The following is a 21,798-nucleotide window of genomic DNA, read 5'->3' as shown; positions in this document are numbered from 1 at the left end:
TAGTACCACAACCAATTATGAAGAAATTGATACTCCTATAAATGAGAAAACAGATGAACTGGATAAGACTGGTTTAGAAGGCAGTTCCCAAGAAGTAAGATAAAATCCCTAGTAAAAATATGATCATGTTTAGTTTACTAATTAAATTAACGACTTTAGACTACAATTGCTGATTTAAATGGGCAAGAATACATCGTACAAGATTTGGAGAATGATGATATCATGGATGGCCCAGCTACCCAACCTGCCCGTAATATTATTGGTTCACTAAACCAACTCCTATAGAATCCAGGCTGTAGTACTTCAAAGAACGGCAGTTCAACTTCAAGTAACCGAACATTACCACCAGCGAAAAAATTTGTGAGCAAGAGAAATGTCGATGAGGAATTGTTAAAAGAAATGTACCTTATTAACAAGTAATAATCAAGTTTGAACGTTTTAATGAGTGTTTTAATTTATTTGTATTATACGTTTTAGGGAATTAGGAAACAGCTCAAATTCCCAGAAGTTTGGAGATTATTTAGCTGATTTGCTTGATGAAATACCTGCCAAAAAAAGGAAACGTTTGGAATTCAAAATTCTTGACCTTGTTAGAGATGCCATGGGTGACTCTGATAACTGTAAGCCCCTCAAAACTGGTAGGCTTACCCTAGAGTAATACAGCACTGTTTTCAATACTATAATTTATTCTCACTCACCCAGTCATCGTTTAAAGTAAAAAAGTAAAACGTAACAAAAAATACAAATAAAAAGGTGAGCTTCCTCTAATCCGTCAGCAGCCAAAAGATCACCTCCTGGTCCGCGGCCCCTCCTTTTATAGACACAGGGTCTCGAGTCGGGACTAAGAGTTCCTTCCCCCTTGACTTTTGGTCAAGGGGTTAAGTCTCTGTCGGGATTCCGACGAGGACAGTTGCGCGGTGCAATAGGACTTTCTTAGACCCCCTGATAGTTTTACAAGCATATGCTCGTTCCGCTGCCACCCCAAGCTCGCTATTTTTAACGTTATGAAGAGCAACGGCCTACCAGGGTTAACGCCATTTCGCGTTTGCGATATGGCCGTTACAGTACTAAGCCTTTGACAGCGCCTCAATAGGCGTATATTCGCTTTATGAGAATCTACAACCTGCGTTGTCACTTCATGACAAGCTCCAGTTACAAACTTATGGTGAACATGTCTTATGAACTTATGAGTTATCCATGCTCGGTGTACCAATTCCATACTCTACCCTCGGCTATGGCACCCTAATTTTTCCAATTTTTCCACCGCCTAAAATTTAAAGGGATAGTGCAGTCTCAGTTTATACATAGTTTACAGACTAGGACGATTCATACCATTTACACGGGAGGCCAGGCTTAAGGTGTTACGCAAGGAGGCCTGACTCACTGAATGAGTCTAAAACCAGGCCTCCTTATGTAAATGGTATGAATCCTCCTAGGTATGTAAGCAATACAGGATGAAATTTACCATAGTCTTACCCTTTTCTTCAGCCTGTTTTTCAGTAACTTTAATATTTTTCTCCATTAGAATCAGCCTCCATTAATGTGAAAATAGTCCTTAAGTAAAACAAAGGTTAATACCAAAATAACAAATGTCTTTATTTCAAAATCTAGTCAACGATATGGAGAAGCTCGTTTCAATTTCAAACAACTGCACCATAACGATGAACGTATTTTATGAAGAAGGTGCAAGAGGGAGAGGACGTGGAGCACAAGCGGCAAGAAGGCGTCGGCCAACAGGCCGAGGCGCTGAATTAATTCAGCGTCCAGCACCTATAGAAGTCAACCCCCCCGTGCCCGCGCTGCATTTGTTCAACAGCAAGCCCCTGTAGAAGTCAACCCCCCGTGCCCGCGCTGCATTTGTTCAAAGCTTTCAATTGACTCCTAATTTGTAAAAATTAAGAAGACCTCTATAGAAAATTAGCATGTAGATTCATGGGTAATTTAGTCAAATTCCTAACGGATATGGATATCTTGTTGGTATTTACGCGTACGGCATATTAAAACCATATTGTATTCATTATACTTGTAAGGGGGAGGCGCCAACGGCATTAAATAAATATATATATATATATAATACAAATCTCTACTCAGTATATATAAAGGTTAGAGTCAGAAAAATCATCGGATATTTGGTCTTAATGACGGTTAATCCATGAAACGATATTAACTCTCCGTTAAAATAGAAGAAATAAAACGCAATTCAAGCCCTCATTACCAAACAACCTCGTAATGAAGCCGTTTAATCGAATTACAACTCGAACCAAGGAGAGATAGAAATTTGTTTGTATTGTTTTATTGTTGAGAAGGTAAAAAATTTTCCATCGTCGTGATTAGTAAAATTTATCAAATACTCTTCGACTTTTTGATACCAAAATTTATATCATAACTATTTTGACTCTGTTCCGACCAACACGGACGTCAATTTAGTGTTCCTCGAATTTTAACCGTTAATAGTTAATTTACCCGAATAGTTAAAAACCCGAATTATTTTAAAATATATTTTATTTTTTTTAAAAATTTATTATGGCGAAAATCGCGAAATTGACAATTTATGACTATATCGTCGTTATTGGTATGCAAATACTTTGCGCCGGTGGGGGTTTATTACTCGGTGGTAAAGGACCCAAGGATAATACCCTGGACAATTACATTTTGGGTCAACGCGTCATGTCACCCATTCCCGTTGGATTTTCCTTGGTGGCCACGACTTTGCCGGCCGTAGCCATGTCCGGTGGTGTTGGAGAGATTTACCTATACGGTTTGCAGTATTTTTTGCTCAAAGTCGGCGCTTCATTGTCCTGTATCGTCGCGCTGTATCTTCTAGTGCCTGTTTTCTTCCAATACCCTTTTATTACGCTTAAAGAGGTAAGAATTCTTTCCAGATTTGCCATCCTTTGACGTCAATTAAGCTGTTATGTGTCCTGTTATTATTATAAGAAACCCAGTCGGCGTTGCACAAGGCACAAACAAAGAAACATGCAGACATTCATTTAGATAACAAGCTTAATCTGTCTATCTGTCAGTTAGTAACGCTAGGAAAGCGTTTAGATCTGGAAACATGATCATAGTGCATCATAAAAAAGTAGAAATAATTAAGAATAGTACGTTGGGTTTAAATTGCACTCTGATAAATGTTACGGTTAAATTATACATGTGCGCCATACTAGGTATAGGCAACTTAATTACTAGTTATTTAATATATTGACAAATTTTAACCAAAATACCCGATGCCATTGCAAAACTCAAACTGAATTAACAATTGTTTTTTGTTTTTTCAACACGAAAATATGTTTTTTCATTTTCATTTTTATGAATTATTTATAAATCGAATTCAAATTTCAGTATATTGGTATGCGATTCAGTCCCGGCTTGAGGATATTTTTCACCGTGATATATCTAATTGGCTACGTAAGTTTAAACGAAAACAACCCCTGCAACAAAAATCAACTGCGGGGACAGTACTGAATTTTAAATAGCTGGACGCTTTTTAGGATAACCTGATTTATGACCATAGACCGTACCCTACAGTGCGAAATGTCCGCCCAGATAAGTGTCTTTCTATCCTAGTATCTACGGACCTTTACTACGGTTGATTGCAAAATACACTTAATGGATACGAAATCAATAAGCGAATGGACAAGAAATTTGCAATCAAACGGTCAGAAAATCAGCTGGCGAAAGGACTCAAAATTGGTAGTCTAGTGGACACGAAATTGGTAGTCTAGAGGACACGAAATTATCAAGCAAACGGTCAGAAAATCGGAAAGCGGATGGGCACGAAATCAACTGGTAAACGGTTATGAAATCGCAAGGTGAATACAAGCAAAATCGGCTTGCGGATGGACACCATGACGGCTGGCGAATGGACACCATGATGGCTGGCGAATGGACACCGTGATGGCAGGCGAATGGACACGATATCGGCTGGGAAAAAGGACACGATATCGGCGGCGCTTAATTAATTCAGTGCCCAGTCCCTGTAGAAGTCAACCCCCCCCCCCCCGTGCCCGCGCTGCATTTGTTAAACAGCAAGCCCCTGTAGAAGTCAACCCCCCGTGCCCGCGTTGCATTTGTTCAGCAGCCAGCCCCAGGGGCAGCTGACCCCCCCCCCCCGAAATTGCGCAGCCTGCTGTCCGAAGGGCCGTCGGCAGGCCTAGAGGCAGAGGCCGTGTGGCAATTGGATTACCCCAACGTTTAGCCGAACGTCCTAGAGAAAGTAGGATAATAGGTGAACCTCAACAACGCGGACCTCAAGAACCAGAACCTCATCCAGTTGGGAACCCTAGAGGGCGTAGAGGATGTCGGAGGTCTAACAATTTATATAAGTAACGAGAGTGAGCGTGCTACGTCAAAACTATCGTGCATCAAAAATAGTTCAATGGCCTAGCCACTACACACAGGTTATCATTTTTAAATTCCGTTTAAAAAAAAATAGAAAAATTCCAACCCCGTGAAAATTTCTTCAGGCGATTTATCGCAGAGTCGCCGCGAGCCCTGAACTTCACCGTCATTATAGGACAGAGAGGGACTTGCCACGGGAACAGAACAACATACGCGATTTAATCAAAATGATGATGGCTGTAGGATTTTGAATCAGTAAAGTTAAAACACCCGCCAAAAGCAATAACATAAGTACTATACCGCCATCTAGGAAAAGATATGTAAAAGAAAAGAAACTGTAAGGGCCACGCCCGACGAAAATATTTTTAGTCAGTCATCATCACGCGATCTCAATAGTCATGTAGACAAACCTTTTCAAAGTGTATCAATAAATACGTTTTTTATATCTCTTTCATATCTCATTAATCGGAAGGTAGATATTACATTAATGGCGACGGAGATGGGATTCGAACCCACGCGGGCAATGCCCAATGGATTAGCTACAAGAAAAGGTGTGGTTCCCTGGGATGGATCTAATGGTGGACAAGATGGTCCAAGACTGTCTCGCTTGCCAAACCACCACACTACCAAGCAATCGTGGACCCCTCAATCCTTCGCCCTTACCAGAAGCGCCGTGGAAGTCACTATCAATTGACTTTGCCGGTCCACTTCCTACAGGCGAATACCTTCTCGTCTTGGTGGATGACTATTCGCGTTTTCCCCTTGTGGAACTGGTCCGCACCACAGCAGGAGGATACGTTATTCCCATCTTACAACGTCTCTTCTGCACATTCGGTATTCCGACCACGGTTCGCTCCGATAACGGACCCCCCTTTAACGGCTATCAGTTTTCGGATTTAGCGAAGGAAATCGGTTTCACGCATCGTCGCGTAACTCCTCTCTGGCCACAAGCTAATGGTCTAGTAGAAAGGATGAACAGAACCTTGAAGAAATCGCTCCAAACGTCTTCAATCGAACGATCTAAATGGCAAGACGCCTTGAATACATTTCTACTAAACTACCGCGAGACACCACACTCGTCAACAAACCTTGCACCAGCGACGGTGATGTTTGGTCGCGATTTACAATGCAAGTTACTCAATCTCCAAAACAGATCGAAATACCGTCCAACAATATTCAAGAAAACGTCGCCGCAGCTAAGGCGAAAATGAAATTTCACGCTGATAAACGTTTCATTATACATGCGACACCTTTCTCAATAGGCGATTCAGTATTAGTCCGGACCCGAAAGAAAGGAAAACTTTATCCGACGTATGATCCAGAGATTCTGGTGGTCACGAAAATAAAAAGTTCAATGATCACAGCTACTAATAACCATCGCACGATAACGCGTAACCAAAGCTTCTACAAGTCCTATAAAGGAGTATCCGATCAACGTTGGAGTCAACCTAACAAGGACACTCCCGTGCCTCTGCCACAACCGACCACGACCTTGCCCAGCCAAGAGGCATGTCCAAGGGATGTTCCTATCACAGATAGCACAGACCATATCAACCCCTCTCGAGAGATTCCACAAGAATCAAATCCTGATCCACCTATCCGAGAACGTCGCTATCCCCAGCGAGAACATCGACGTCCCCCTCGTTACTTGATAGATGAAATGTGACATTTTTACAACTCCTGAACATTTAACCATTTCGATTAATTCTGCTCAATCGTGAATTTTTTGTTTTTTCGCGTTACCTTAGTTTGGTTACGGATTAAAATCTTATAATAAGTAAATATCCCAAGGGGAGGATTGTAGCATTTTGAATCAGTAAAGTTAAAACACCCGCCAAAAGCAATAACATAAGTACTATACCGCCATCTAGGAAAAGATATGTAAAAGAAAAGAAACTGTAAGGGCCACGCCCGAGGAAAATATTTTTAGTCAGTCATCATCACGCGATCTCAATAGTCATGTAGACAATCCTTTTCAAAGTGTATCAATAAATACGTTTTTATATCTCTTTCATATCTCATTAATCGGAAGGTAGATATTACAATGGCGTTGCCTCTTTTGCCAGCTGTCCAAATTCAAGAGGGAATGGACGTAATATGGTATGGCATTGGTAGACCCTTTCGTGACCATGCGGTAAAAATTTACAGAACGTTTTCGGTCGAGCTTTATTGCCATCTTTTGACAAATGTTTCATTTTTCTAGTTGAAATTAGTTGACCTGAATAGTATCAATACATTGGGTCGCTACGTTCAAGATTATTTGATAGATACTGTGACACCTTCGTTATTTCCGTCCACGGGGTTCGAAACGAAAAAACAACGATTTGGAGTCTTTCAACGCTCAGTTGAGCAGGGACTTCAGGGCAAATTTTCCATGCATATGGTTATTTACAAGCAGAAGAAAATAGGGGAAGTGGGTAGCCGTAGCCTTGAGCCATACAAGTCGTCCAGTGATTCTCACTTACAATGGTCGATTCCCCTACCACCCTTAAAATTTGAATCTGGCCAATCGGCGCGAAGCATAAAATAGTACCAGATTTTATTGCGAACGCCACCATGTAGCGAACTGTGGAACTAACCTGTGTAGTCTGCTTATATTTCTGCTGTGCTTCAGTTTGAGTTAGGGTTACGTCAGGCAACGGGTTAATGCGGATATTGGTTTAATTAAGGACGAAAATTCGGTTATTTAATAAAATGAATGTCGTTAAGAGTACGCAGTGTGATTTAACGTACAAGGAAACTACCGATAAGAAAACTCAGGCTGTGTTGAAAGGAAAAGTAAGATCTACCCAAACCAATCCCAATGTTAAAAATCAAACTACAACAACTTGGATACAACTTTATTACTTTGAACTCTTCCCTATCACAGTTTAAAACTTCGGACAAGTTAATTTTTTCCCTGGAACTTCGAAATACAATTGTATTTAAAAATAAAGACATATTTTAAAATAAGTTATGAATTTAGTACTTACCACTCGATTCCAGCCTCTGCCATTCTGCCTGAGTGCCTCACTGCCTCTAGCAGACGCCTCTAGTCAGTTGGAAGGCGTAGGACCGTACTGTCCACAGAATCACGTCACTCGTGTGTTAATGCGCGTAAAAATCCTATCGCTCTTCACCCCCACGGGGAGGGAAATGGCGCGAAAAATCCGTAAACGGGACGCCTCGCGAAGTTGCCCAAGCTACCCACTTCCCCTATTTTCTTCTGTTACAAGTAAATACGTAGAAAACTTTCAATTTCGATTCTTAAGCTAACGTTGTGTATATAAAACAAAAAATCTGAGAGCAATTGAAGACAGAGAGCGTAGAGACTTTGATATAGCAGAAGAGACATTCGAACAGGGCATAACGCGTCCCATCTAAATAACAAGTCGGGATAACACAAACAATGTAAATACTTTGGTAATGATAAACTTAAACCAATCCGAATTTTATAGTCCCCTAGCAATAGTAACTGAACAGCTAGCTCGTGATGAGATAAATGTTCAACAGTACTTACGTCATGCAAGACATCCAATTAATACAGGTCTTGATGTTTTAAATGGAGAACCAGAAATTGGTCTGTAATATTAACGTAAATTTAACCTTGCTTCAAATCCCATATGCATATTTCCTTTTTTCAAAACCGATTTTGAATCATAGATATTTCTATTAATTCCAATTCAAGATATATCTAAACTAGGTTAAATTCCTATTCGCAATATCAAAAACTATTCTAATCCATATATCTCGAACATGTCAACTCATAATAAACATTGCCACGAAACAAAGATTTCAAACCGCAATTTATATTTTTCAAACAAATTGGAAGGGAGATGTTACCTCTGGCGTGGCATACAAAGCCAAACCTTCCATACCACGATATTGAAATATTAAAAAAATATTAAGCATTAATAGCATAAGTCCTTACGAAAAAACTTTCCTTGTTTCACAGCCTCCTATTCGTTCTACAGTAGTCAATGTTTTTACACATAATTTTGAGATATTTAATCTTTCATCGACAACTTCGGGCAACAAAGGTTTCTCTGTTCTAACTAAGAAAGCCGTTTTTACGTTCCGAGAGCGCATTAAGGCTCCTCAGAGAAGTCCGCACTTCTCTCGGAACTTCATTCTTTTACTTCAATTGAAAGACACTTTATTAAATTATAACCTTATTTCAACCCATGCTAAGCGGCACGGTGACTATCGAGTACCACCTTGCTTCGCGGTCCTCGAAGAAGTGAAATGTGAAAACGAAGAGCTTATCAGTGATGCCAGGTGGGGAAAATGGAATTTCCCTTTCTAGCCCTTAAAATTTCCCTTTTTGGACCAAAATTTCCCTAGTTCAGGGTTGCCAGATTCTGCGCATAGAAAATGATAGAATTATAGCTTGACAACTGTTTTTGGCGATGTATTTTCGTAACGATTACAATGGGTCAGTTGTTTAGCAGACGACTATCGGTAATTCAATTTTTGGAAATTACTAAAAACAGTAGCAGGGTTGCCATCTAATAAGAATCCAACGTAATTAATAGGTCAATTTGATGAAGTTGTTTAATTTTCTATGCTGAGATTGTAGGTTTTGAATAAAATATTTCTTCCCATGGAATTTCCCTAGATTTAGCAAATTTTTGGTGGAATTTCCCTTTTCCCTTTTTACCGTTTTTAGGAGTCAAAATTTCCCCAGATATGGGAAATTTCCCTCAATCTGGCATCACTGGAGCTTATTGCCAAGTAACGTAGAGACTAGAGAGAGAGAGGCGAGAATCGGGGAGTGGCGATCTTGTCAGCGTGCTTACCAAAGCAGGGGTACTATAGAAGGGATAAGACACATTGCCTAGAAATCATTACACTTCTCGTCTCTTGTGCCTTTTGGATTTTGGGTTTAATTGCTACTGACATATTTTGGCGGTTTTCGATGCATGTTTCAAAAAAATTATAGTTTCTATACATTTCTCAGTTCTTTGATTCTTTTATAATAAATTAATATGAAAACTCCCGGGAAGATAACATATCCGACTACAAACGAATAATTTCCCCATAACGGCCCGTGAGCAGGGCAGGAAATAATCGCAGGACACTGTCCAATAAAATTTTAATATGTGCCATAATTTTTTTTTAATTTAGGGGGGTCACTGGACAGTTTGACCAATAAAGTTTCCGAAGTTTTGATATCTTGGTCATGGAGAAGCGACTCAATTTTTGCACACTTCAGTGGACAAAATCCTATAAATTTTCTATTCAAACGGGGGGTCACTGGACACTTGTCCCATAAGAAATGTTTCTTATTTCCGGCCCTGCCCGTGAGTCAGTTATCGCCATAGAACTGTAAAGGTTCTATTATCCCCTCTGACACTATTTTACCCCGAAAAGCCGAAGCCGAAGCTCGAAGTCATTTAGAATATTTTAGCAGACGACGTATAGGATGAATTCTCCAATTTTAGAATTTGAGGTAATTCGGGAATATGTTAGTTATGGGTTTTGGGGTAATATAGCGTTCCCCCATTTGCCGTTAAGGCTGGCGATGCTGGGTAAACGTAATACTTGACTTGTAAAAGATATTCGTTAAGTTTAACTGTAGGCTTTGTGGTTTTATATAGCGCTGTTATAATTTTGTTACTATTTTAAACATGGAGCTAAGTTTTATTATTGTTATTCGTACAGTTTGGCAGGATAAAGGTCTTTCAAAGTGAAATATAAAAAACCCATATTCATCCCCTTACTCATCTTTTCCAATGGGAAAGGAAAAGAACCAAGGCTTAATGATTATAAGCTTTGTTAATTTATAATAACACATCATTCAGGAATAACAACTATAGAGAGCTTTCATTTGGGGAAGGGGGTTGAAATACGTGACGTAGGCAATTGAAGATGTAGCGCCATCTTTTGGGACATGAAACGTTGCTTTTAAATTTAAATCTCGCGGCTTTCAAGCCGCCATATTGGAGGGGGGTCTGTATCGTTTTTCGACTGTTTCGAAGGCAGGAAGCGTGCAATTATGTCTAAAGATAAGGATAAAACTAGTGTTGTAAATTTTCCGGAAAAATAAAACGCGGAAAATTTTCCGCGAAGAGGAAAATTTTCCTCTAATCGGAAAAATATAAAACTAGCAATTAAGTGAGCCTTGAGTCAATTTATCAAACTTTTGAAGATATTTCGATAGCTTCTTCAGTTTTGTTGTCCTGAGTTCGAAATTAATATAATAGATACATTTTAAAATAGAAACTGCAGCCTTTTTATATAATTGAATTACGAATTTAACTAATTACACCTCGCTGACTTACCAAATGTAGTTGCATATTCTAGAGGGCCGGTAGGCCCTTCTAGATAAGATCCCACACCCTCCCGTAATGTTAAATGAAAATTCACAGATTTTCGCCGATTTTCCCATAGGAACAACATGGGGTTTTTGGTGCTCCTGTACATCGAATCATTTAAAAACTACATGGAAGTTAGCTTTCGGAATACTTTTAAATTAACAAGTAACTATTCAAGGTGTGCCTTTTTCAAGTTTCATCAAATTTAATTAAGTCTAAGTATGTTAATTTAATTAAAAATGGAAGTACCTCAAAAGATTATTCTACAGCAGACGACGCTAATTGTTCGTTACTCTACAGTAGACGACGCTAATTTGCCATTTCACCGCCTTGAAACTTTAACTTGATATATTTCAATAAACATAACACTATATTTATTAAAAACTTCTCTGGCGGGTCTAATTTTCGTTTAATTATGTGTCTCGGTTGAAATTCTATACTTAAGATACCTTTTTAATTTATATTTTGATGTTAGTTTCGACCAAGGCTTAAGTTGCCTTACTTAGGCCATGGATTTATAATAGAAGCTTACGCTTCATGGATATTTCCCTGTAGCCTTCAGTAAGGCATTTTGATTTTAAACACATTTATGTCACAAAAATTCGCGCGGGTGGGGACTGGGGGGCTGATGACGTAGAAATTGAGGCAAACTTTTTTCTTTTGCCGCGCAGGCGCTATTCAAAATTAGAACACGATCACGTGAAAAACTTCAACCTCCCCCCCCCTCTGAATTTGCCTCAAATTCTACGTCACAAACACGCGTGCCAGGCTGGTACTATTTCAGACGAGGAATAAATGTTGTGCGCGTTTTAAGGTGAGTCAAATATCCAGGAAGCGTAAGCTTCTATTATAAATCCATGCTTAGGCAGACTATTGAGTGAGTCTATGCAATGGGTGATTGTAAAAGCTGGAAGGATAGATGGATCAGTGTTGGAAATAAGGATATTTTTAAAACTGGATCTGTGGCCTAGGTATTTTAATTAAAATAACTGTCCACGGTGCCAATCACTGTAAACGTACAAGAGCAGTGCACGCAATGTCATGGATAATTGCAATCGTAAAGTGGACTGTAAAAGATACGGCTTTGATAGTTTAAAATCGTGGCAGGTTTGTTTTGAAGTTGACTATAAAGCTCGGGTTCCAAAACAAATTGTGAGCCGTATCATATAAGAATTAGTAGAAGTGTAGAACCATTTTTAACCTCGTCCTAGAAGTGAAAAATTTCGCATTTCAGGCAAATATTATTTTATAATAGATTAATACAAATAAAGACTGAAGGAACAGATATTATATAAAAAAAGGACTTGGTTTGCCCAAGCCTAAAAAACAAAACGATAAGAGTTTTTTTCCAGTTGACTGAAGCGCGGATATTTTATTTTTCTATATAATTTTAAAGACAATCTGTATTTTACTACTCTTTAATTCAATCTCCTGATTTTACTGGTAATGGATTTATTTCCTATAAATTAATTGAAATAAAATATTAATTATCTCAGATTTTTCATGCTAAAATTTTTACGAAAATGGAATTGTTGTTGAAAAATCTGAGATAAGATATTTTATTTCAATTAATTTATAGGAAATAAATCCATTACCAGTAAAATGAGGAGATTGAATTAAAGAGTAGTAAAATACAGATTGTCTTTAAAATTATATAGAAAAATAAAATATCCGCGCTTCAGTCAACTGGAAAAAACTCTTAACGTTTTGTTTTTTAGGCTTGGGCAAACCAAGTCCTTTTTTATATAATTTTGATTAAGTCGCGAAAAGGAAACTCTCTCCAAAATGTCGGACCGATTAAGTTGGTTGCCAAGAGTAAATGTTTTGAAAACTATGAAGGCTTTGATCTGTTTTCTAACAATTGCTCCAAGGTAATTTTGCTAAATTCGTGCCGTGACAAAATAAATAATGTTATTCAGCAATAATAATAGAGACATGAAGGTGAAGTTGATTAAAGGAATAGGATACCCATTAATTTATTTTTACCAGAAAAGGTTAAGAGTACTTTCGTAAAGTTAATGTTATGGCTGAAATTAAATTCTTAATAATATTTTTAATTTTTCACTTAAAAATATATTTCATATCGACATCACCACCTTCATCTGCCTCTAAACGTCACTGCGAAGATGTATTCTTATCAATCAATGATAATTTATAGAATTTATTTTAATAGAATCAAAATTAATTCTCTGAAAATGCATTCTAAAGGAACGTGAATTGTTAAATCTAGTGGGGAATAAGCTTTATACCCGATAAGAACGCTAGCCTATGAGGCCTTGGCTAAGAATGTTTAGGAAAAAAAGGCCCTCGATGGAAAAAGTTCTACCGATTTAATATAAAAACTTTCAAAAAAGTTATAATTTAAACTAGAAAACTTCGTTTTGGGTTTAACAGAAGGGATTATAGCATAAAAATATGGGGATCCATTCCTTAAAAATACATTTATGCGGCCACGACTTGAAATTATAGAGGGTGAAAACATTCGCCGCTGTCCAGTCTCAGAGTCTCTTACCAGATTTTAACGAAACTTTTTCCAAAATTGGTAGTTATCGCAATTAGTTTATAATAAGTTGTCATAACTAACATGTATGTATACTATCAAAAAATAATCTTTTATGGTTAAATAATTTATTTCAAAGGTTTCTCGCTTTTCACGTAAAAACATTACGAACAGATATATTAATTCTGACAAAAGGAATATTGTCATAAAATCGCTTATTTGACAAATGTGCACGGTTGATATCACGAAAACTGGGGAAAGTGGTTAAATAGAATTCCTCAAGATTGGATCGTCGAAACCCAAGATTTTAAGGCACATAGGAACGTCGTATTCCGGACCCGTAACATTTTGGATTTCACAAGTTTTATTGAATTTGAAGGGTAGTTAGTTAAAAACCACTTTCTTGAAGATGTTTCATAGAGGTGGGCTCTAAAAATATTAAGTGTTGTTAGCGGAGAGATAGGTAAGGAAATCTTCCAAGTTAGACTTTCCGGTTTCTTTCAACATCCGGTCAACATTGGCTCTTAAATCTTAGCGCGGCTCTGTTGACTTTCCTTACGAACTCCAGTTTTGGCTTGGCGAAGCTAGAGCCATTTGTGGGCGGGATTTATACGTACATGTATAAATCCTGCCCACCAACCTTTCTCGGAAGTGAAATGACACTTTATGTTTACAAAATCCGCTTTTGGCCACCCACCAGGTGTAGGTTATATGAAATTAAGGGGGAGGAGGGGTCGAACTTGGTTCATAACAAAAGAATTTATCGCCTTTCATCTGTTTCTTAGATACATTTGAATTTATTTTATCCTTTCCTTAATTGGGGCATTCCGGGTGGTTTATGACCTTAAAAGGGGATCGAACCATAACAAAAGATGTTATTCCTAGAGTGGGATATAGACCGAGTGGGGATAAAGCCCCGCCCATTGACATGCGAGTTAACCACTGGATGTTTTACTTTCAACAGCAACATGTAGATGGCGGTAAAATCTACACTTTGGCGCGAAATTTAAAATGCTTCGTTTTACAGCATTGGTATTGATATAGATAATGTTAGTTCAAATATTAATAAAAAGGTGAATATTTGTGTTAAAATATAGATTTTAAAATATATTTCGCACCATGTTTTAAACACAACATACACATTGTTTACTACTAAACAAAAGTAAATATGTTTCAGTTCATGAGTTTTGCAATATTAAATGTATAATAATGGGAGTAGTTTGTTTTTAGGATTTAAATTTATTATTTCTAAATAAAAATGGGTTGTAAATAGCCATTTTCAAGTTTTAGAAGCACAAAAAGGAATGTACATTTTCCAAATAATCCCAACATTAGGAAATTTATCAGTGGACCGAGCAATGATGGCTTAAAAGGAGAGTACCGGCACTTCCGTCTTTGCATGGTGTCTTGTTCTATCAATGAAAGAATAATAGTTTTCTAATAACCAATTCGTTTGAATGTTGCTGAACTCCTACTTAATTGATTCTAAAAACATCCGAACAGCAACTCAAACTAAAGATTTGGGTACTATATTCGACGCTAAGTTTCGTTTTTGTAGGCACGTCACCAAGACTATTGAAATCTCTGCATCATTTCCGAATCTTATATTTAAGCCTAAGTCGTTCCATGTTGCTGTTTGGTTGGGTTGCCTGGGGTAGCTGTAGCGAATTTTTCCTAAAAAAACAGTAGAAGCAGTTCAGCGTAGTTTTATAGAGTTCAGTCATAAATACGTTTTACCTAAAGCTACTTATAATTATGGACTATTATTGACAATCTTGGATCTCCTCAAAATTCATGATTGAATCATGTTACTTTTATTCACAAGTTAGTTCATAGCATTCTCCAGCTCTCGACTCTATTAAATGCTCTTAATTTTTCTGTTCCTAAACATTAGCGCAGCCCAAAATACATTTTACAATCGCAGTATAACAATGAAGATGCAAATGCAATTCCTTAACTTGCGTTTTTGATCTTTGTTCGAACATCTTATCTGATGTACATAAATAATTCGGCTGCAACTTATTGAATGTTACTGAATGTTAAAAGAAGAGAGAGAGAAAAAAAAATCACTGATTTACTACTTTCTTTTTTCCAATTTAAATTTTTACGCGTGACTATTTCATTTATGCGTTATTCTCTTGATATTTTGTATTGAAAATATGTACCAAGTTTATAATATCGTGAGTTATTTTACAACTCTTTTTTATACACAATAAACATTCAATTATAATTTTTCTCTGAATTTCTTTGGTAGAAATAATAAAGAAACTCCCAAATGCAGATCAATTGAAGCCCCTATGATGAATAAAAGAATGAACAGCGGAAATGTATAATCAGTTTAGATTTAGTAAAATATATCTTGCTTGCTTGTTATCAGGGTTGTTTTGTGATTAATTGAGGTTAATTCCGGGATGAGGAGAGAAGTCTTTGTAAAGTACGGCACTTGAAGTTACTTGTAAATAATCACGATTATGAAATAGAATGAATGCATGTTAAACTTGTTTTGCTTCGGCTATATTAACGCAAAGTTAAGACAATAACAAAACAAGTTTAACATACATTCAGTCTGTTTCATTATCGTGATAATTAACGTTTTTGGTAGCTAAATTGACTTTAAGTAATTATTAAATGGCAAATCTTCTATGTTAGGTGCCTTTTTACGTACAACCAGCCAGCGCTAATGGTGGTGTTAAAGGCCCTTTTAAATTCATATGGGAAACTTTATGCCAACAACTTAACATGAGGTTTGAACAATTTCCTTCCTTAGTTATTTAAACTGGCATTATATTTAATAAAATATATTTTCTTGACAGCGTGAATGTAGATTTCTTAGGTCAACTGGCAGTGGGACGAGTAACAATCAGTTCTGACGGAACCAGAATAATGGGATCCTTACTGAGAAACGTAACTTTACTTTGTTTAATCATACACCTACATTACTCTCCATAAGTATGGGTTGAAAGGATATTTCCTATGAGCGTTTATCCTTTGGCCCAGGAGTATTGGGAGGCAACCATGATTACGGAGAATGTAATTAATCCTGAACTAACTAAAGGAAATTTTATAGGAAACTCAATTTAGTGTAATACCCCAGTATTTGGACCAACTAGGCGTGCAATATCTGGACTACACTGCGGTTATAGGGCAAGAAGACTGGATAATATTATCTGGACCTCCGAACATATTTTCGATTGTCTACCATTGGGTCGAATCCCATTGGATCGAACATCTTGTTCGACCGAATCCCGTTAGACCGTATACCGCAATTTGGGCGGATTTCCAATCATGAATTTTCCTTTAATTTGTGTTTTTTTTAAATTGTTGTTTTTAAGTTAGTATTTATTCGTATGATCAGAGCTAATGGTTTCATTTGTAATGCGAATATCTTAGTACAAAAATAAAGAACAATATTATTCAAAAAGGAGTAACGTTATATCGGAAGTGAATATAAAATGTAATTTTTTGGAAAAGGCATATTAATTTGGAAAGTCAATGAAGATAAACTTCAATATTTTGAAAAAGGCGTACCATTTTAGTTTTTTTGTAAAATATTAGTAACCTAACCCAAGGTCTGTAAATGCGCAAAAAAATTGCACTATTAGGTTGGCTCGTACAGACCCCAAAAAATCTCGGTTTTTCGGAGCTAAGCGCGAGAGGTAGAAATATCTCAAACATTCGAAACAAGGCGACGCGTACCGCTTGTGATGAAAGTGGGGAGAGAGAAATCTTTCGCTAAACGGTTAACGGTTCCTGGCCGATACTTTTGGGCGCGAAACGGCAAATATCCTCCTGGAGATCTAGAGTCCGAGGCTCCGACAACATACTTCGGGAGTCGGGTGAGTGAGTCACGGCCCTGGTCGGTAAAAGTTGTTCCGGGTAAATATACACGAGAATCTCAAGTAAATAATATAATAGTTATTTAAGACTACCATTAATATTATTTTTGGCTTTGAAGCTAACGGCCAGCGATTTTGTTTTGACTATAATTTGTCACGTATTAAAATATCCGGTAAGTCTCGGCTTCAGCTTTGGCACAGGTCGATTCAGCTTGTCAAGTTTCACGAGAAATAATAATTATAATCTTAATAATAATCAATTATAATTATTATAATCAATAGTTTGCACTAATTAATATACTAGAATAGTTATTGTTATTTTGTACCATGTGCAGGCACCTGAAATAAAACTTGTCTGTGAAATAAATGGATTTTATGAAATTTACTGTGCCTATATTTATGTTTATTTTTACTCTTATAAACACATTAACCGATCAACTAAAATTCATAATTAAACAAGTTGGGAAAACCAAAATATTACCTCTCCGAGTCAAGAGGTCTACTACTACAAACTTATTTTCCTAGATATGGAATTATTTCACTTTTTTGAAGTTTATTTACGAAATATTGAAGCAGTATTCCAAACATAGCGAATGTACAGTAAAGCAGACGACATTTCACATCCAATAAGGATAAATCTTGGACACATGGAAATCAGTCAATGGGGAAAAGAACAGAAAATGAAGTTTACGCTTCAGCTGTTTACCCTATATTCTGATAGCTACATTCACAATTGGTTTGCAGTGTAAACACTATCGTCTCGTCTCACCTCAACAATATGCTTAGTTTGCCAACATGAATTTTAACGTTAAATAACACCAAAGCTAAATTAGCTAGACGCAATAATAGTCAATGCGCACCATAAAGAGAATAAAAAGCCTGTAGCTACTACCCGTTTACCATTAGCCCTTTTACTATTTTAATTGCCACCACGATCTTTTCTTCTATTATAAAATCTTAACCTGATAATTTAAGAGTGTATTTAACTTTCGGTTCACTTTGAACCGTTGTTGTCTCTTCATTTCAGACACGAAAATCAAAGCCCAAAGTTTGCTTCACCTCAGGCCTCAATTATTTACTCTTTGTTTCACTAAGCCTATTGCGGATTAAACTTGATATACCCGCCGGAGTCTAGGTCTTAGTTTTCTTCATGAAATCACTAAACCAAGGATTATTCTATATACAGATGTAGTATAGCTTAAGTAATATATAAACAGCCATTTCAAATAACAATATTAAAAAAATCTTTGGAATATCAAAATGAAACAGAGCTTTAAAGCTACAAAAGTACTAAATGCATCGTAATTACGAAAACGATTTCCACATATTCACTTTATATTATTAACACATCAAAACAAAGCGAACTGCTAACTCGGCGCACTAGTGTGATAACGGACAGACACACACAGACAAAAAATAGACTGCTTTTTAACTCTTTCAGTGTTAATTTTGAATTGAGAAAAGAGGTTATCTTAAATATTAAAATAAATATAATTAATATTTAATATTTTCTTCGTTAGTTGTTCGCCTTATTGAGAGTTACATCGTTTTAAAAAAGAATAATTAAACAACCTTGACTAACATTGACGTTTGAATTGAAGGATATGACTGTTGTTTCGCCTTATTCAAATAGGTAGTATATAAAGGATTCGAATCGCAGCTGTAGATAAGAACATCGCAATTGCGTGAACCTTGGAGGAAGACCCCTCCATTGGAAGGCTAGACGTTTCTCGTAACCCTAGCCGATCGCCGCCTATGTCTTAACCTTAAGGATGATGGTGGTGTTAGAAGCCAGGTGTACAGACTGGTGTCATGTGGGATGGACAAAAACAAAGACCAGAAGATGGTGGTGTTAGAAGCCAGGTGTACAGACTGGTGTCCATGTGGAATGGACAAAGACGACAAGGTGTGGTGTTTAGAAGCCAGTAAGTACAGACTGGTGTCCATGTGGAATGGACAAAGACGACAAGGTGGTGGTGTTTAGAAGCCAGTAAGAACAGACTGGCGTCCATGTGGAATGGGCGAAGGACCAGAAGATGGTGGTGTTTAGAAGCTAGTAAGTTCAGACTGGTGTCCATGTGGGGTAGACAAATGAACAGAGTTGTTAAACAGGCAATAAAGTAATAGCCTGTAAGTGGAAAACAATTTCCGGGACTGTAAATGCGGTCTGTAAATTGAATACACGTTTGCTCCGATTTGCAAACTGCGAACGCGGTCACGTGGGTGTAACAACGGACAGACAGACAGACACACAGACCGACACGTCGAAATTAGAACCTCTCCGTGACATACGTCACTCGGAGAGGTAAAAATACTCGAACAAAAATTATTTCTACAACATTTACACTATAACGCTGTTTCTGAAAAGACTGGATGGCTGACAGACATACGTAAGATATTTTATAAGCCTCTCTGTGCTAGCTTTGTAAACCAACGTGCTGGTTGTCTGGAAAATCGAGAACTCGACGCGCGAAAAGCGCGTATGGGCCCCCCTTGAACCTAACCTATAATCTTTGGAAAAGGCAAATTAATTTGGAAAGTCAATGAAGATAAACTTCAATATTTTGGCAAAGGCGTAGCATTTTAGTTTTTTGTAAAATATTAGTAACCTAACCTAATCTTTGGAAAAGGCATACTAATTTGGAAAGTCAATGAATAAAACTTAATAATTTTGGAAAAGGCGTAGCATTTTAGTTTTTTGTAAAATATTAGTAATCTAACCTAATCTTTGGAAAAGACACACTAATTTGGAAAGCCAATGAAGATAACCTTCAATATTTTGGAAAGGCGTAGCATTTTAGTTTTTTGTGAAATATTAGTAACCTAAATCAGTTGAGAAACTTTCGCTTTTTAATTTAACAAACTGTATTTTTAATATTTAATTATTTATTCCAACAGTTTTGGATTGCAGTCATATGTGCTTTATTTTTATACTCCTTGGTACGGAGTTTATTATTTACGATAAAATTTAATGAAGCTCTTAAAAAGAAGACATTCAAGCAAGAATTTCAAAACTCTCTTTTCGATTCCTTCAAATCTCTAATAAACCAAGGTATATATCGGAACTTCTATTTGAAGATGATAACTTAATGAAATGTAATTTTTTCTTTCATTCAGACATAAATGTTAGATGCTATCATTTTTACGAACGCCTGTGCCTAATATGTTGATTAATCGCTTATTTGAATTTGTCATGGTCCTTTACCGGAAACATGTTAGCCAAGTTAGCAGCGAAAGCCGATCCATTTAGATACGAGAAACTTGAAGACTTCTTAACTCATCCAGAAACGCAATTGGGTGTATTAGAAAACACCCTACCGTTTGATGAAATCAGGGTAAATAGATAACAACACACAGCATTTGACTGTAAACCCAGTGATAAGAAGAAATGTGGACGTATAGACCTTTTTGATGTAAAAAATGGGGTACGCAACCCTTAGTATCGGGACATACTTGCCATCGGTCTCAGCGGACTCTCATGATTCAAAAAGACTACTACCCCTCCCCCGCTCGAAATCTTTACCGAGCTGTGCCCAAGCGATAAGTTCTATCTAAACCAAAAATACATTTTCTAGGACTCGAAACACCCAACAATTGTAGCTCTTTGGAAAAAGCTGATGGACGATGGAACTGCGAAAGAAATCGAAGATTTTCATCCAGTTCAGGGACTTATTGATCTCTCATTGGGCGAATTCGCGCTGATTTTGTTGAGACGCGCTATTCTGGCCACATCCTCTTTCATTTGTGGTACATTGAACAATCTTTACATATCTAAGGAACCAGTTATGATGACAATGTTCACACTTCACTGTAAAAAATAACCGTACTGTCTAGTACCTTTAAAGGTATTTTTCGATGCATCCCCAGACGTACCTATAAAGGTACTACAAAATACCGTTGTGTAAAGGTACTCTGAAATACCTCTTGAAGAAGGTACTTTTGAGGACTACAAGGTATTTTGTGAACCCGTAATGGGTATCATTTAAACCTCAACAAAGGTCGGAATAAAACTTTAAAATTGTGAAAGGTACTCCTTAGTACCGAAAGGGGTACCTGTTAACACCCAAAAAGGTTCGAAAATATACTTTTAAAGGTATTTTGTGCTACCGAATTAGGTGTCAAATAAAACCCACAAAAAGGTCTAAATTTTTACTTTCGCGCCGTCTAAAATATTTGCGGCACATTTGAAACTGGTAAACTTTTCCCCGAGCTTGAATCATATTTCAGACAAGGTAAGCAATACACCACTTCGAAGTATAAGAGACGGAAAGACACGAGAGTAAAATTTTCCTTCCATCTCAACTTTTAGTGTCTGTGTTGTGGGCTACCGGGATGAGGGTACCATTTTGCCTTCCATCTCGCCTTTAAGTGTCTGCGCCGTAGGCTTGCGGGATCGTGAGAGTTCGCATAGTAAGCAAGGGATCAACCACTCTAGATTTCCCGATACTAAATTTTGCTTTCCTTGTTAAGGAAGGTGTGATACTGTTAAAGTGTGAAGATAATTCAGGGTCACATATACATGGATATTTTCTGAATGGCGACTGAAGGCGTAAGCTCGGATTCAAACCTTTATATTAATTATGTATGCCTTATATCATAATTGTATTGCCTTTAAATGATGTAACGTATGCAAGTGTACATAGCTGTCAAAGAAAATACTTAATATTAATTATATGTAATTAAGTATTTAAGAAAAACCACTAGCTAGGAAACTTGAGATTGAAATTGCAATCTCGGGTAGAAAACCACTACCCTATTGAACCCTACCGAACCTATTCTTTATCTTTATTAATAATATTCCAATAGAGATTTCTTCTACGCTGCC

At 37.2% G+C, this 21,798-nt stretch overlaps 1 protein-coding gene and 1 long non-coding RNA gene across 2 annotated transcripts in view; one reads left to right on the top strand and one right to left on the bottom strand.

The window, feature by feature from the left end:
- The first annotated feature begins 6,311 nt into the window (after positions 1–6,311).
- LOC149623018 (uncharacterized) overlaps positions 6,312–21,798 on the top strand; it is a 232,295-nt gene continuing 216,808 nt past the window's right edge. Inside the window, exon 1 of the mRNA XM_089853497.1 lies at positions 6,312–6,373. The gene's annotated coding sequence lies outside the window, so the exon portion shown is untranslated. The remainder of the gene's footprint in view (positions 6,374–21,798) is intronic.
- Positions 6,747–7,531, bottom strand: LOC149623022 (uncharacterized). Its single transcript, XR_016374965.1, has 2 exons — positions 7,314–7,531; positions 6,747–7,246 (listed from the first exon to the last, which is right to left on the bottom strand). It is a non-coding gene; the product is annotated as an uncharacterized LOC149623022 (long non-coding RNA).

The sequence above is a fragment of the Phalangium opilio genome, unplaced genomic scaffold, assembly GCF_054372755.1.
Source record: "Phalangium opilio isolate 3A_F unplaced genomic scaffold, DU_Popi_V2 ptg000118l_1, whole genome shotgun sequence".
Lineage (NCBI taxonomy): Eukaryota > Metazoa > Arthropoda > Arachnida > Opiliones > Phalangiidae > Phalangium > Phalangium opilio.
This window is presented reverse-complemented; position numbering and strand designations above follow the sequence as displayed.